The following is a 17,504-nucleotide window of genomic DNA, read 5'->3' as shown; positions in this document are numbered from 1 at the left end:
AGCACAGCCTTTACATTCTGTAATCTCTCCTTAAACTCCTTTTCTGTTCAGACTAAAGTCAAACCACAAAGAGACATTGTCTCCTCCTTGAGACAGAGAAAAATCTAGTCAGATGGATTATCAATTAATGAGATGTAAGAATCTTCAGCCTATCTTCATATCCTGACTTATTATAGCTATCACAGTAACTTAATATGGATTAGCTGTTTATTGTGTAATATGAGCTCTGGCTTTTCTAAAACCTTTTACAAACAGCAGCAGATGATCATCTGAACACCAACTTTCTCTCTGTGAAACTTCAGAAGAAAAAGCTAAACCTATTCCAAAAGTCCAGAATCAAATTACAGTCAAGATGAAGCTTGTACCAAAGTTCCCAAGGACGGCTGTGGTCCAGAAACTTCCCCAAGTTTTATGTGCCCATTCTATCACCTTCAGCAAATAATTTGTGCTTCTTTCATTTCATCAATACACACTCAAATGCAGACAAGTATCTTTTGAAAATGAATGTGTGATGTGTGTAAAGCACTAGAAGGAGCAAATGAACAACAGCAAAAAATTTTAATCTATTATTCAAAATGCAAGAGCTTGTTCAGATTAAGTGGGGTTTTTTCAAACACCATTTTAATTAGCTCTTCAGTCCAGCAGACTTTATACAACTGTAATTGCTCTTTGATACTGCTCTACACATATGCAGCTAAGTTTAATGAGAAGTAAGTAAAAATAACGTTTAATTTCCTCCTTTTGCTAACGGCAAGTAAAATACCTTAATACCTTATGCTTACTTGACTTAATTAAATGCAGTGTGACTAAATGGTCATAAAATATTAGACCTTAAGATGAACTGGGTCTTTAAATCATTTTTATAGTATCACTGACACCCTTAAACCCCTAATTTGCTCCAGTCTCCAAAACTTCCTAAGAAGCAACATCTCCCAAGTGAAAACATCCCAAGCTGCTCTAGTCCATCACCCATGCACAAAACCACAGCTAGGCAGTCCCATACCCAGACTGCCCCTAGCTTCTCCCTCAGCAGGTAATCACCACTTCCTTCTGGCAGTCCTGTGCTCATCTTGCTGTGTGGATCAGCCAGAAATTAAGCTGAAATATTGTTGCTGGTTTTGCACTAGTGTGGTCAGGCTTGCCATCTGGCCTTCCACAGAAGGCAGTCAAGGACTGACAAAAGTAGACTGAAAAAGTTTGAAGGCTGATTGCAGAAGAAATTTTTTTTTTAAATCAAAACAAAACAAAAAAGTGGTGCTGTCTAAAGTGCACATGGACTGCTTATCAAATATTTTTATGTTGTTCATTGTCAGAAGACTCCTTGGGAAATGTGAGACTTCAGATGAAATCCAGTGCCCGTAGATATAGAAAAATATCTGCCTCAAAACTTGAGTCATTACAAGGTCATAGGACTTATGCCTTCATATGTAGAACATCCATACTAGCACACTAACAGATACATTTAAAAACTGATATACATAATATATGCTTATGCAATGTCATGATACCTCTGCCCCACAAAAAAAGGCTGCACAATGGTTAGTCACATTATTATAGCAGTGAGGCAAAACAGATACTAATTTTCCAGTCCATTTATGAACAATTCCATCTTGATTATTCAGTGAGAAAATGAAAGTTATAATTTTTTTTTTCCTGTAAGCATTTCTTGCAATTTCATCCCTGAGAGTCCCAAAATGCTGCTGTCACCCTTACAGCAACCTTGAAGCACGTACTCATTAATCTCTATGACATCATTCCCCTCATGTCTTTTCCCAAAAGCTGTGTCTATCAATAAGAGGGTGTAGTTTTCAAATCAAGCACTGGAAGGATAAATAAATCCCTTCTTACATCTGTCAGAGCTGGGACATCAGTCTTGGGGGATGATGCTAGCAAGGAACTTCAATTTTATAGCATCACATATCAGCCATTTGCCTTTTGGTGCCAAAAAATGTCTGAGCAGTTGAGGCCAGAGGGATTTCATCCACAGCAGCTCCCTCCCACAGAGCTGAGGCTCATTTGTGGTGAGGTTCTGCCACCACTGAGCACAGTCCTGCCCACAACATCAGAGGAGAATCAAGCCCAGTGGTGCTGCCACCACAGGTATCTCCTCTGTTCTCCTTTCAAAAACACATTGCAGAGCAAGTTTGGTAACACACAGTGACATTGTTGCAAGCAATACATTTTGGAAGCAGGTGGTGCCCAGCATCACAGCTGTGCCTGCAAATACCCCTGCATCTGTTGAAAGCTACACCCTCTTATTGACAGAATGACAGAATAGTCTGAGTTGGAAGGGACCCATAAGTGTCAATGAGCCCAACCTTTAAGTGAGTTTCCAGGGATTGAACCCACACTTGGCATTCTTAGCATATGCTTTAACCAATTGAGCTAATCTCCTAGCAGACCATTAATTTTGTATAAAGGATTAACTACAGAGTGACTCCAGAAAAAGGATACATACATGCTAATACTACATGCCATGCTATCATAGCCTGAAGGCTTTTAAAGAAAAAACAAGGGATTTTAAAAGATGCTTCCAAAAGTACCAGCACAAGATAATCGCAGAAGCCCTGGAAGTTCAAGGGTGGAATAGGAGCCCTAGGGTTACAAGCACAAATCAATAATAAGTTGTTACTCACTCCAGGAATGCAACCTTGTGTGCTGGTATTAAGGATAGCAGAGCAAGCAAAGGACCAGTACCTGGAATACATAAAACATATCAAACACCATCAAATTTAGATATAGGATGTGCTGGCCAATGAAGGAGGAACAAGTAAATTGTAAACAAAGACAGTAAAGTAGCTTTAAGTGGGCCCAAAGCACAGTGTAAGCCCCAGCATCAACATCATCCACCTTCCTGAAAGCAACTGGAGATGCTGGCAGTTTCCATAAAGATGTATAGAAGATAAAAGTGGTAGAAAGGAGAAAGTTGTCTAGGTTGCTTTCAGCTGGGTGATCATTGGGAATGAGCTGCAATAATAGGACCATTTGGACTTTAAATGTGAGTGTGTCTGTGCCTAGACTACATCATAGTATAAGTCTCATGGATGTGAGAATTTGTGTGCACTCGGGTGAACAGTACAATGAGGAGATGCTAAGAGAAAACAGATTGAAGAGAGGGAAAGTGTGAGAGGTAGTGCACAAAAGTCTTTCCCAAATCGATAAACTCAGAGGATCCTGTTGAATACAAAATAAATGATAAGTTCAGAGTACCAAGCATCAGCCCAAAACCACCAGGACACACAGGAATCAGCAACGAACAAGTTGAACCCCATCCAAGACAGCTGTAGATGAAGACTGCAGGATTACACATACAGGTCATTCTCTTAGAAGCCAAAGGCATAGTAATAAAGCCGTCTACTTCTGCACAAAGAGCTCTACTGCCAGCTGTGGCTCCAGCTGGGCATGAGTTAGTGCATGAGGGTTTGAGAAAGCTGATTGAGTAACCAAACGCACCCTGTGAAAAATCATCTGCTTTAATAACAACAGCTTCATTCTCTTAATGATAATATCTTGAATAGCAAAAGTGTACAAATGTTGTTTCTGAGAAGTGCTTCCTTCATCTTGTTCCTGTCAGGGAAAAGGGAATTAACAACATTATAACTCTGTGATTAGACTCCTAATTTTTCAATTAGAATAACTACAAATTTTTGCATCTCTGTATGTGTTTCTCTAGCTAGAAAAAGTTGCACAAGGTATGTGGTCTTACCATCCCTGAGGTTTGGTAGTGATTCGGATGCAGCAGATGAGATTGAGCATTTCCCACCTGTGCAGGGTTTCTGCTCAGTTTTGAAGCACTGCCTTTCTGGTTTCCTTAAATGCAACTGAAGGAGGACTGGAACAGCCTCTCTTCAGCAGATGACTTACACTTCAAACTTCTCCAGGTTAACAGTTGTGTGTGAAATCCCTCATGGACCCTTATGAGGATATGCTGGATATCAGGGCTCTCAGTGCTTCAGGGCAAACCTGCTGTTAGCCAGAGCACTTAACTAATATTTTGTCAAACACAACATCATTTGTTTCACAACAGAATTTTCTCTGTTTTTCTTCAGGTATAAGTCTATTCAAAACACTTCAACACAGTCTGAACACCCCAGTCATCCAAGTAGGACAGGAAGAAACGAACAACCATGGCCCTTTGTACCATGGTCACCTGCTAACTGTAGCATTTACTCTAAGAAAAACTGTCCTCAAAACTGAATGACTACATCTTCAGCTTCAAATTCATTCTCACTGCCAGCACTTTCAGCACAGAAAATTCTTTCCAGGAGAAGATACAAGGGAGTTTCCAACACTCCCCACTCAGAGATTGCAGCTACCTCTGTAAGATTTAATGTGCCTATTCCCACACTCCAGGTTAACAGATCCTGCCATTACCTCCTGCCCTGATACAACCAGCTCCACCTGCTCTCATCAAAACTCCAAAATGCAGTGATATGCTCATACACGACCTGCAGCTATTGCATGCATGTCTCCACTGACAGCTGTCTCCTCATTTTGATTTTCCAATTTCCTAGAAGTTTCTTTTTCCTCTAATTTTCTTCTTTTATTACTGCTGACTCTTCTCAGCTAAACAAAACTTGTTAAAAATACATTTAAGTTTTTGATGGCTTTTTCAGTTGAGTTCATTAAAATATTTTCATTTTTTAAAACTGTAAAAGGTAAGGGATTTTGAGAGTTAAATGTTTTGGATGAGTTTTGTTTAATTGGAAAGTAAATTTTTATTTAAAAATATTCTATCTTACAGGAGGAAAGTAAAGGCTGATGTGATTTGCTTCTGGCAGCACAGATTTTAAAAATTTCTTCCTTGTGTTTGGACTCCGCTATTACTATTGTTTTAAAATAAGAATCACATTTTCAATAGATATCTTCTTTACCAAATGGCTGCAACTTATGTCTGCTGAGGTACTTCTGAGGAGCTAAATTTCTGGAGCAGGGACCCAAAGAATATTAAGAAAGAGTTGTGTTAAATTTTCAAAAGGCCATACAGCTGCCACCCACATGCCAATGACAGATAATAACACATCTTTCATGTTTTGGTGTTATCTCACTAAATGATCGTGACATACTCTCAAATATTATTTTCAAAATTCAAAAAGCCATCTGGCCTCCTCTGGATTTAACAAGCTTTGTTATCAATCAGAAAAGGGTATTTTGAAAAAACAAAAGCAATGCTGTCATTGATTTCAACACAGGCAAATTAAAACCTTAAAACCTTAGTCTTTATCTACTCATATATGACCAGACTGAGGGCTTCTAGTTAATCTGTGACCATTTTTTTCTGCTGTCATTCCAGCAGAAAGCAGTCAAAGTCTTGTAATACCAGCTAGCCCATATTCCTCAGCTCCTTTCCATAAAGAAGACAGAGTTCTCATTGATGGCACACTAGGGATACACAGAGTACTTTGGAAATATCAGCTACTAAATTTTCAGCTTTTAAACAAAGCACACATAGGGGAAGGCAGTTAATATTTTAATCTCTAAGAAATGGTTTGTTTCATCTTGTATTATCAGCAATAGGCTTCCCATCAGAAGCTGCACCCTTTACAGTCATATATGCCAGGCATTTAACAAATAATCAATACAAGCTCTCTACAAGAATTCTTACCTGTCCCCTACTAATAAAACTCAGAGGGCTGATAATTCAGATGCCTCCTGCAGACTGCTGTCTGTAGTATGTAGAGCACAGTTGGAAGATAAATAAAAAAATGAACATTAAAAGAGCAACAACAAAATGTCTGTGATAAAACTGAACAAGAGGTCATATTTTCCCCTTCTCAGCAAGCATTTTCAGAGGTCCTTTTAATGAGCTATTTTCTGAGTAGGTCTGTGTGGGCCCAGAAGAATGCTGGCTACAAAGAGTAATTATTCTGGCACTCAGCTACTAGCAAACAATAAGGTAAAGCTGTTGGCTTCTTCTGCACGTTCACAGGAGAGCATGATAATAAATTTAGAATCTTGTTTACTTCCCTGTGCTAATAATTAAAAAGTAGCTGTCTTTAACCATTTAACTTGAGCTTTTCCAAATATCAAGAATAGTGCATGCTTAAGAGTGCTAGGGTCATTTTCATAGGACTCAGTCTGTTGGGAAGAATAGCTACACTTGTTCCAATTAAATAACTTTATTTTTACTTATTAAATAATTTTACATTATATATATACAAACATGACTTTGTCTCATTAAAAAAAAAATTGTTAGTTTTCCACTTTGGAATAATAATTCAATAAATGCAGTCATGTACCATTCCTCAGATATTTTAGAGTGTAGGAGAAAGAATAGGACTGTAGGAGAACAGCAGAGTGTACATTTTGCACCAAGAACAAGCATAATTTCTTTAGCCAACAAATCTGGGTAGTGAGAAAACACTTCATGACCAAGTATGCTGCTAATGTCAGGCTTCTAAAAAGTCTTCCAAACTTAATCAAAACCCCATCAGTGTTATGAAGAATACTTTGGGGTTTCAGTTGAAAATGTGTAAATAACACTCTTTCCATAGATGCTATGAACTAACTAAAAGGATCAGAGGATCAAAGGATTATATAAAAGGGTAGGGGACCTAGATGAAATGAACAAAAATCTACATGCTGTCTACTGATACTTTCTTCAGAAATTCCTAATATTAGAATACAGCTGACAATGCAATGGAAAACACTTTTGCATATAATAAGAAACAATGTTGATTCTGTACTTAATTCCTATGTATTTGACTGTTATGTTGTATCTTCATTTTAGGAAAATGGAATGTAATAATCATAGCTTTAGATTAAAGAAGTAATTGATTTACTGACAGAACAATATCAGAGATTATATATATATATATATATATATTTATTGCCTTTATTTCCTATAATACCCCAAAATAAACTCAGTACAATCAAGGTTGACTCTGGCAGTAATCCCAGTATATTTCACACAGATTCTTAAACCACCTTCATCACCAGGGAGAAATCATTACCCCAAGTTGTGCATTAAGTGACATTCCTGACATAGATTACATGGGATGGATTCTGTCTCTCCTCTTTTAAAGGGCATTTAGCATCTTGATGATGTTAAGAGCATTCATAAGTCAAGGCTCTCTTGTGCTGTATTTTCTATTAGCTAAAGACATATGCCCTCTTCTACAAACTCTAGGTTTTAGAGTCCAAAATTTTGTAGCCATTCAAAGACACCTTTGCTCCTTTTGCCTTAGTGGGAGATAAATCTGCAGTCTCCTAAAAGCAGATTCAGATGTCAGATTCCCTGACAGATTCAGGGAAAACGTTGTTTGCTTACTGCAGTGCTCTAAAATGCCTGGATTGAGGAAAATCCTGCAAGATTTCAGAATGATAATTTATATTTTTTTATCACTTTGAACAATTTTTTCTTAAAGTTACTAGAAATAAGTCAAATTTTACCCAAGAATTGAGTGAAAATGAGTATGATTCTGAGTTTCTGAACTTGGTCTTAGCTTTGAAAAGGGAAGAAATATATCTTGGATGAAGATTGAAATTCAAATTTAAATTAAGTAAAATAGGAGGTTAATATAAAGTTTAAAAAATTGAAAGCATTTCAGTTTGTTAGTTTGAGACATCAGTCATAGTTTTAATTTTCAAGAGCAGGTATCATTAAACCAGACTTTAAATATATATCCTTCATTTAAATTCAACAGAAAAGACCCTATAACTCATGTATTACTTTTTCATCCAATGTTTTGACAAGTTAGAAGATTTACAGATAATAAACAGATTTGGACTTAATAACAGTCCTTGTTCTGCGTCAGCAAATGACTCTTGCAAGTATTCTTTATCCCAGAGATTATATGTCCTGTGAACAATATTAAGAAATGACAAGCATTTTTAATAAAGCTCTCCTATCTGTCTGCACAAGGCACCATACAATCTGTGAAAGGTTCATAATCAATGTCTTCTGAACAGCTTAATTAGTTTACATAACACAGCAGCATATCTAGTCTCAATTAAAAAAAAAAAAAAATTAAAACCCTAAAACTGTATGTCATGCATCAAGACCATCCTAACAGCAATGTATTGGCAATCCAATAAAATTTTAATTGTGCACACTTTTCACTAAATCTTTGAATTATTTTAAAATATTCTTAACTCAGTTTTTAGACAAAAGGCACTGCTGCACTATTTATATAAAATTCTTTTTCATAGTGTTAGACTTTATGTTCCTATTGACCACAGATCTTTCTTCAGGAAAGAAGTGATGAGGAGCTCAGTCTTGTCACAGCTATCCAGGTGAGGCATTGATTACAGCAGAGACTACAGGTCAAGTGGAGAGCTCAGGAGCCCAAGAAAAGCAAAACGCAGATATAAACACAGGCACAGTCCTCTTCCCTAAAACACCCATTCTCTGACTCTTTAAGCGAGTGTAATCAGTGACAAATATTCTCCCAAAAAGTTGTTCTATCATGCAGTATTTGTCTCACAGCTCCAGTCTCTGACTTTGCATCTGCCCTGCCTATTAGGTCTTGTTTATCTAGCCAGAAATTGGCATGGAGAAAATAATCTAAATGTTAAGGAAATTGAAGTTATTTTTGGAAGTAACTTAAAAGCTTTCTTGTACAAAAAAAAAATACTTTTCTCTGCTTTCCAAGGAAGATCATTTTAGAAAATTACCAAATATACTAGTAGATGATGAAATTCCATTAATTTAAAAGGTTGCCCTTGAATTCAGTAGAAGTCAGATGCTGTGCTTTGTTGCATGTTGCCTCAACAGACTCTATATTGCCATTGCACATAGGAAATCCCATCTCCTTTGCAGTTCTGCAGCGGACCAGGAATTTTTCATTTAAGTATTTTCTTCCACATTAAAAAAAAGTCAGTTTGCTTGAAAAAAACCTTTTGACAGAACATATTTGGCTTTATTAATTTCATCTGGATGGTGCCTTGAATCCAGGAGGGAATGATAAGTGAAAGCGCCAGAATGGAGTGACAGAACTGCTTTTGAATATGTCTCTCTTTGAATGACAAGAAGGAAACTCACCCCATGTTTCCTACAGTGCTAATGAATGACCAGGCTACCAGACTATTTTCAGATGTCTCTTTCTCAGATGTGTTTTTCAGCCTAAGCTTTGAAACAGGTCTTTCACCATTAGCATCAGAAAACAGATTGTCAAAGGTTGATACCTTTCTTCTGATAAAGTCTATTCCTAGTCAGAATTGTCAGACACAATTACTGAATGTTATAATGGTGCTACAACCTTCCAGAGATGGGGAAGCATTTGCCTCAGAAATCCTGACACTAAGGCCTTGGAAGAAGAATTTGAGGAGTGAGAAAGGAGCTTTAGGTAAGTGGGATGTGACAGGTTTTGTTCTGCAGCACTCACTGGAACCTGCCCTTTGCCTGCAAGCAGCCAGGGGCCACTGCAGCACCTGATGGTCACAAACAAGCCAGAAGGCTGCAGGTGAAGGATCTGCACATCTGATCTGTCATCAGCCTTTTTTCTTCTTCCAAAACAATGCATATGAGAAACACACATGGTCACAGATTTGAAGCAATTTGCAGACATTTCTGTTTGGCTCGTCACTAATGCTAAATAAACACAAGATTTAAGGCTGTACTGACACACAGCTGTTCTTGACAAAATTCAACAATGAAATAGGTTTATAGAGAGTGATTTGTGCTACAAAAAATTAATCAAGTCTGCTTAAGAATTCTTTGTCTAATACACAGGACACAAACTATTTCTTAGTCATTGCATTTTCACTCCAAATTACGAGAACCTCAAGCATTCAATAGAGCATTCAGGATTGACAGGCTTTGGCACAGTTTCTGTAGAAAGTACGTGTCTTTGTGCGTGTGTGTGTTCATAAAATGGAAGACAGGAGAATGCTCTGTGGGTGGAGGTGAAGTGTCAAGAATTTGGGATTTGTTTTTGCAAACAGCTAGGTCAGCAGACTATCTACTTGCCTTATTACAATACACTAGGCCTTGCTCACATGAAACTGTAGAGTTTTTAATGGAAATTTTTAAGGAAAAAATTTAGACTTGAGCAGGATTTTATGGGTTTCTTTTGAGATTGCACTAAAATAAAAATAAAATAGACTTTCGTACATTTGCACCTGCTACTTAAAAACACACTTCATTCCATGAAAACTGATGAAAGGCACGGTTCCATAGGAATTATGCTGTATCACATCAGAAGTCCAAATTCTAAATTATCAGCTTGCTTCAACCCTAATTACCCATGTGGCACACTCCAGAAGTTGTTTTCTCATCCAGACTTAGTTTATCTCTCTTGGAGCATGTGCACCTGATTTCAAGACTATTTTTAAAGGTTATTATCTGTCAGTGGAGGTGCAGACACTGAACCAATCATCTAGACACTGCTGGACATCCACAACTGCAAATGGATTTATTTAAATAGCCTACCATTACTTCTTCCCTGGGTAGCATGAGAATGTGTCTTTGCTGACAGGGGATAACTCATTTGATTGTGTTAGTCAAGCACTTGCAGTCATGTGGCCTCTCATACCTGGTAAAACAAGACTGAAACAGCATGAAAAACTCTTTTGCAGTATCTCTTAGTCAGCAACATTGAATTCTACATCACTTCTAAGATATTTATATTCTTTGTTCATTTATTTTCTTTTTTCTTTGCTCTTTGTCACCACTTTAAAACATCTGGTACACAAATACACACTTAGAAAGTATATTCTGGGAAAGAATTCTTATACACAGCATCCATCATTGCAACTGATCAGTAAGATAAACCCTCTGCTAAAGATTCATTTTTCTTCTTTTTCAGATTGACTGCACACTTTTCCAAGAATTGCAAAAATGCACACACTAAATTATCACATACAACTTCTGAGAGCCTAATGAGACATAGTTCAATGCAAAAGCTTTTTCATTATTGTTAATACTATAAAATTAGAAAATAATTATTGAAAAATGAAATCTAAAATAAAATGAAGTAGAGGCATGATATCTTTGAAGAATGTGCAAAGAATGTATTTTAGTCATGTAGCAGAAAAGGGAGGTACACAAAAAAGTCACCAAGAATTGATTTGCTGTTAGATTTTGACATCAAATGTAAGAGATTTTCAAACATTCAATTAAATTCTGTTCAGAATGCAGAGAACCATTAAAGGCTTCTTGAAATTTTCTGAGGAAAATTGAATTATTAGGGGGGAAGAAAAAAGAAATAAGAATTTTTAAGGAGTAACAAGTTAAAATACTAGGTTGGTATAAGGTAACAAAGAAGGATTCATTTAACAAATACATAGAAATTCCACTAAAAACCATCCATAGAAATAACTAATATTTAGGGCAATGCTGAAGCAGCTAAGGATTAGCTATTGCTCAGGACATGGGAATGGAAAGAACAATTTAGGTCCCCCACTCTGGCCCAGTGAATATTCAATTAGTTAAACAACATGAAAGACTTTCATTAGGAGAAACTCACTGACATACTCTGTGCCTAATGATGAGGTATTGTAATTGCCTCTCAGATGGAGAGACGTGAGTTCAGTTCATACTGCTGGCCCCTTTCTCACACTGTTCCCTAGGTGTCAGCTCTCAGACACAGCCTGAGACAGGACACTGCACAAGCTGGGACTCTGGCTGATCCAGTGTGGCAGTTTTTATAGCTTCATTCTCATAAGAAACTGATACCTAGTTTAGATGCCTAAATTTGGAAAGAGTCGCAGCTGAGAATGCCGAGCAAGGCGAGCTGCTCCCCCGTGGCTCCGTGTCAGATCCTTACCTCTTCAAAGGGCCAGGCCTGGGCTCTTTTCTACAGTCAGCTTTTCCTGATGGCTTCCCAAGGCAGCTTCACGGCTCCAGGGTCGTAACTTGCTTGGGTGATTACTACAGAGAGATGGAAATTATCCCTTCTTAAGCTCCAGAGCTCGGGAGACCTGAGCCAGTCTGGGTCACCAGCCGCGCGAATACAGGCTAATTGTGTAACACGTCACCTAATTTAATAAGCAGAGCACAGCTCTGCGCTAACCAAATGACTCATCCTCCACACCAAAGTGGCTCCCATCCAGATGGTCACAGCATGGTGGTGCCTCCTTTCCTTTAAACATGGCCCTCCAAGCTTTAGAGGGGACATGCCCATGTGCACGGACAAAACACCGCACAGCACCTGCAGATGAGTCCTGCAAAGGCAGCGCAGGACTAGGAGCCATTGTGGTCCCACCTCTCATGACTCTCAGATTGCAGCAAGCACCTCAGTCCTCACAAAAGATCTTTTTTGTCCAAATGTACACTGCTGAGTTGTTTGTGCCCTAGACAAAACCCCACACTTTCTCTACCCTTCCATAGTACCTACATGATAAAAATAAAAGTCTATGGTCAAATCAACTCCAGTGAGATTTAGAATGCTAAGTCATTGTGAACTTGTGCAAATAAATGCCTCACAGCTCAGGTTCCCACCACCCATTCAGAGTCCATGTCAATTATATCACCCTAAAATTCCTGTACTTTGGAGGGTTATGCAATTTGCAGCATGTTGTTTTCCAGACTAGCTCCACTAGATCATCCTAGTATTTTGATAACAGTCATTCACATTCAGAAGTTAGCAACCTCTAATCAACTTTAAATTGCAATCAAATGATTGGCACATCTTAAAGATGCATCAATCATTACATAAATAATAGTAAAATTCCATTTCTAACAGAAAAAGTATGCTGTTCCAGACATCACATTCTGATGGAAATCACAAAAATAGATTTGTGTTCTGAAAAAAAATTTTAAAAAAATCTTTGAATGACACTGAGTCTGTTCACTACCTGAATTTTCTGGCAATTAAATTAGTTGTATGACAGTCTCTCATATGGAAATATTACCTATAAGCATTTCATATCCAAACCAATAAGTGCGATCTTTGTCGCTAGGGGGAAAAAAAGGCACAAAGATAACTACTGCCTTCTGATTAAAGGCAATGCTAACAAGTAAGCTGAAGCAATAGACAATATTCTTACTCCTGCCAAGGAATGTCATGACAAAGTCAATACGATATATATGTCAATACATGCCAATGTTATTTTAACATCAAATCAGAGTCCTAAGTCAATGTTTTGCATAGCTGGTGATAAAAGTGACACTGGTAATGGCAGTATTACTTATCAAGATGTGTTATGTCAGCTTGCTTCTGTTCCTGTCAACACTGAAAACGTATAGTGATAATGCACTACATATGCTACCCACCTCTCTCTGCCAGCATCAACCTAACTTATGCCAAATCTTTCTAGAAACACTAATCAACATGCCCTGCTACAGCCTGCTGAGATACTGAGGCTGTCTAATTTAAGATGCTGATGAAGTAATAAACCTTCAAGCATTACAAGCAAACTAAGGTTCTGCCAATGTAGATATAATAAAAGGCTCACAGTGATTGAAGTTGGACATTCTAATATCTTTTCTATTATGAAAATACTTCATTTTTTTAGTACCACATCTACCATCTAGTAATACAATAACGACAGTATAATAGAAATGTTTGATTACCTACAGAAGACCTTGAAATTATTTTACATGTTTACTCCCAGTGAAGATTTTATTAAAGACCACAGCACACACATATGCAAGAGATTTGTTGCATTTTCCACTTCCAATAAAGGAGACAAAAAAACCTTTCTAAGCATCATTTTAGCCTAACTACTGTTTACCAGCTGTGACAGCCTTCATAAAATAAAAATACCCCTTGGAAACATTCATATGCATTACAGCAGCTTTTCTGGGCCAAAGTATCACCACCAGGAAAGACTGATCCCTAAATCACTAGCAACTTGGAACTAGTCCTTTGTAGCTCATTGCTGCTTTCATAGGCTCTGGTGGACACTGCCTGCAGTGGTGGTAGCAGGTGCTCAGGTCACAGCCACTGCCCAGCATGGCCACTGCTCATTGAGACCAAAAGGGGACAATGTAATGTTGTATGTGCCAAACCAATTAATGAGTGCTGAGGCGGGATGGAAATTCCAGGACCAGAGGGGCCTCTGAGATTTTCACTATTGATTTCAGTGAAGAAACATCAAATTTTGTCCAGGGTACTTCAAAGAAAATGTTTATGTGATGTCAAATGTGCTGCTCTTACTATCTCTAATGAGAAAAGAAAGCACAGGATGGACTTGGTTAATATTCTGTCACGGAAACCTGTGTAATCCTGTGCTAGATCCTCCCAAAACATGAGACAGAAGACCACACCATTAACAAGACTAGATACTATTACTGTGAAAAATTCAGAACTAAATGTAAAATATACATTATAGCTTACTCCTTACAGGAGTCTCCAGAATAACAATCTTTTTGTTGTTATTCTTTTTGGCTTGAATATTCATCTCATTAAGCAAGACACATGACAGGGATTAAAATATTTGAAGAATCAGTTACAAAGATGCTAACAATATTACTACCTCACAAAGTTGGTGCTTTAAATATTTTAAATGCTGTCAAATTGGAAGATATTTCCTCTTTGCTGTTCAAATTCAGAAGTAATACATCTTGTATGACTGGAAGTGCACCATAAATATTACAGACGGTCAGAAGTAATGTAATAATAGTTTGTTAGATTTTTAAATGGCTTCTAAACAACTTCTAAAAAACGATATTGTTTCTATGAATAAATTACATCAGTAATCTTTATAGTAAGCACCATCTGAGACAGAAGGTTTTACATTTACAGTGACTAGCATGAGATTAATCTCCATCAGTCAACTGCAACTGTAATAAAATACACTGAGAACCCTTGAGCTTATGGTATGCAGTTCTACAAAAGCAATTACAATTCTCTGCCTGTTATGGAAGTAAAGTTTTTTTATGACAGCCAGCCAGATTCATTTCTAGTGATAGAGCAAACAAATGGTATAAAGACAATAGCCTCAGGGATCTGTCTATCCGTTATCTTCAAAAAGAATCAATTTCATGCCTAAATGTACATAAATATGTATAAACATCACTGCACCTTGTCAAACCCTAATTCTCTAAAAGCATTCCCGAAAAATATACTTGATCTATGCAGTAAGTACCACAGTGAAACACCATTTTAAATTAAACAAAATAGCTTTAAAATTGACAAGGATTTGACAATAAGGAAAGGGAAAGTTAATGATACCATATTCTTTAGTACAATCCCTACAACTTGCAGGCAAATCCTAAACTGTACCTCAAACATAACAGAAAACAGTAAATAGCTTTCTAACCACAAAATCACTATGATATTCTTAAGAGAATCTCTTAAGAAAAACAAAGCTTTGTTCATTAACACAGGTCTTGGTTAAACTAGAGACCACCTAGTGATCAACTTCAGACGTTTTATCATCTACACTATCTGTTGATGCATAATTCCATTCAAAACACTATGTACTATATTTCACCATTCCTGTAGAACACTGCTGCAGAGCAGCACTTCAGCATCATATAAACCATTGCAGGTCTCCTTTTTTCTTTAAAACTGTCTATATATGTTGGTAATAGTAAGCAAAACAAAAAAAAAAAATCTGACACCACTATGCTTATGAAAAAACATTACAACAATGATGGAGCAAAGTTTATAAAGAGCTAAAATTGTGCAATAGTAAAGAATGAATCCTGCAGCTTTGGGAAAGCATAAAAAATCTGAAGTGTCTGAGAAGGAGTTCATTAAAGAGGTAAAACTCATCTGAAGGTGTATTAAGAGACTGTGGGTTTCTTCTTCAGCTGATATTTCCCTGTGGCTTCAGTGGTCCACACTACAGAACCAGTGGGGAAAAAGCCAGATCAGGAAGATATTTCAACTGGGTATCGAGAAACATTTTCCAATGCCATCTTCCACCCTAAAATACCCTCAGAACAGTAATGCAAATTCTGTGCCAAACTTCAGCAATCAGGCTTTTTGTAGCACAGGAAAATAGGTAAGGCACAAAAAAGTATTTCCTGTATAAAATACTATCTAATATTATCATGACTCTATAGTAAGGACTATTCTTTATCTATTACAATGTTTTCCATCAGCATATAACAAATTTCTAAATACCTTCCTAAATATTGTTTAGCATTCAATTTGTATCCTCCTTAAGCTATTTATAAGTTGGTTGATTTAGTAAGTATTTGAAATGCTCAAATATTCCTTCTATTACACTAGGAAGAGGCTGGCAGTATAGAGATGGTTACACTACCAAACAAACACAGGTGTGTAATATAGGCAGTTGTTTTTCCTTTTCAAACAAGCTTTCTGAATAAAGTCTCCCTGAAGAAATTTACAACCATGTACTCCCCAACCACCAGGCAAGAGGATATTCTTGCAAGAGGTAATGCTCTTTTCCTCTTCTATTACACTGCTTTATATTCAGAAAATATTCAATATTTATGATTGTTTATTGCCCACCAACAGTTAAGGGATGTTCTTAATAGAGGGTGAGATTTGGGGGCTGGGATGCATCTTAAGGTTGATTTAAAGAAATTATTCAAAGACTGTGTCTGCAGGATGTTGGAGACATGCACATTCCCCCATCCCATTCCAGTAGGATGCCTTTTAAAAGGGGACTACGACTTTTCTCTTTCCCTTCGTATTAAACAAAAATGACCACCCTGTGGATCTCTGTTCTGGGAGGGGGGCTCAGATCAAATTCACAGGATCTAAGGACTTATCAAAGTAACTTCTTGTCCTGGGTTGATTATGATGTTAAATTGTATCCCCATTCGTCCACCTAACCCAAACACAGGTTTTGTATTCCTAAAATTTCATCTAAGACTAAAAGTGAGTGGAAAAGAAGCACCGAGTCTGTTATCAGAGACTGTACTTGCTCTCCCATCGGGAGTTTTGACTACAGCACAGACAGACAACAAAACACAGATCGCCTTGGCTTTCCAACTAGCCGGAGCAGAGAGGTCTTCCTGGACTGTTTTCTTTCCCTTTTTCTGAAACAAATCGAACCTGCTCTGGACTGGGGACTCGGGGGAGCACCGGGAGCTTGCACCCGTGGACTACCGGGAGCCCAGCCTGGGCAGCGGCATTTTCCAGCGCCAGAGGGACTGATAACAGAGCAAACACCCACAGGAAAGAGACCCTCTGAAGTTTGTCATCTCTTCTGAACGGCGAGAGGTTTTGTCATTTGATATCATTCATTTTTGTGCTGGGTAGTGCTGTGCCTGTGAAATAAACAGGTTTTTTCCACTTCTCTCAGAGAAATCTCTTCCCGAACCGGTTGAGAGGTGGGAGAAAAGGGCCACGTGGGTTTGCTTCCCGGGGAGAGCCCCACTGGAGGTTTTCTCCTAAATTTGCCCTAAACCAGGTCACTTCTGCTTTGTGCATTTGTGATAGAGATAATGGTTTCAGGCCAGAATATTGGACTGCTCTGTCTCAATGCTGATATGTTACCTTCTCTCTTAAGATTAAAGTATCTTTAGAACAGTGGGCTTGGTGGTGGGAAGGGAGACAAGACTTCAGATGTCCTTCCAAGACACCCCTCTGTGTCTGTAAATTAACCAAATATGGACATCTTTTTACAAATTGGGGGTGGGGGGGGTGGCCTGCAACCAAAAGAAGGCAGCCAGCTCCATCGTGTCATGCATGTTTGGG

General features: G+C 37.8%; 1 protein-coding gene across 10 annotated transcripts in view; it reads right to left on the bottom strand.

Annotated features, from left to right (window-relative positions):
• Nucleotides 1-17,504, bottom strand: part of MLIP (muscular LMNA interacting protein) — a 108,058-nt gene that overhangs the window by 65,461 nt on the left and 25,093 nt on the right. The window contains exon 2 of one of the 10 annotated variants that reach the window (XM_058834403.1): nt 11,709-11,812. The exons of 8 other annotated variants lie outside the window; for them this stretch is intronic. The gene's annotated coding sequence lies outside the window, so the exon portion shown is untranslated. Of the gene's footprint in view, nt 1-5,605; nt 5,667-11,708; nt 11,813-17,504 lie in introns of all 10 variants that reach the window. One more of the 10 variants, XM_058834404.1, reaches the window with a different exon arrangement.

Source organism: Poecile atricapillus, chromosome 3, assembly GCF_030490865.1.
Source record: "Poecile atricapillus isolate bPoeAtr1 chromosome 3, bPoeAtr1.hap1, whole genome shotgun sequence".
Classification (NCBI taxonomy): domain Eukaryota; kingdom Metazoa; phylum Chordata; class Aves; order Passeriformes; family Paridae; genus Poecile; species Poecile atricapillus.
This window is presented reverse-complemented; position numbering and strand designations above follow the sequence as displayed.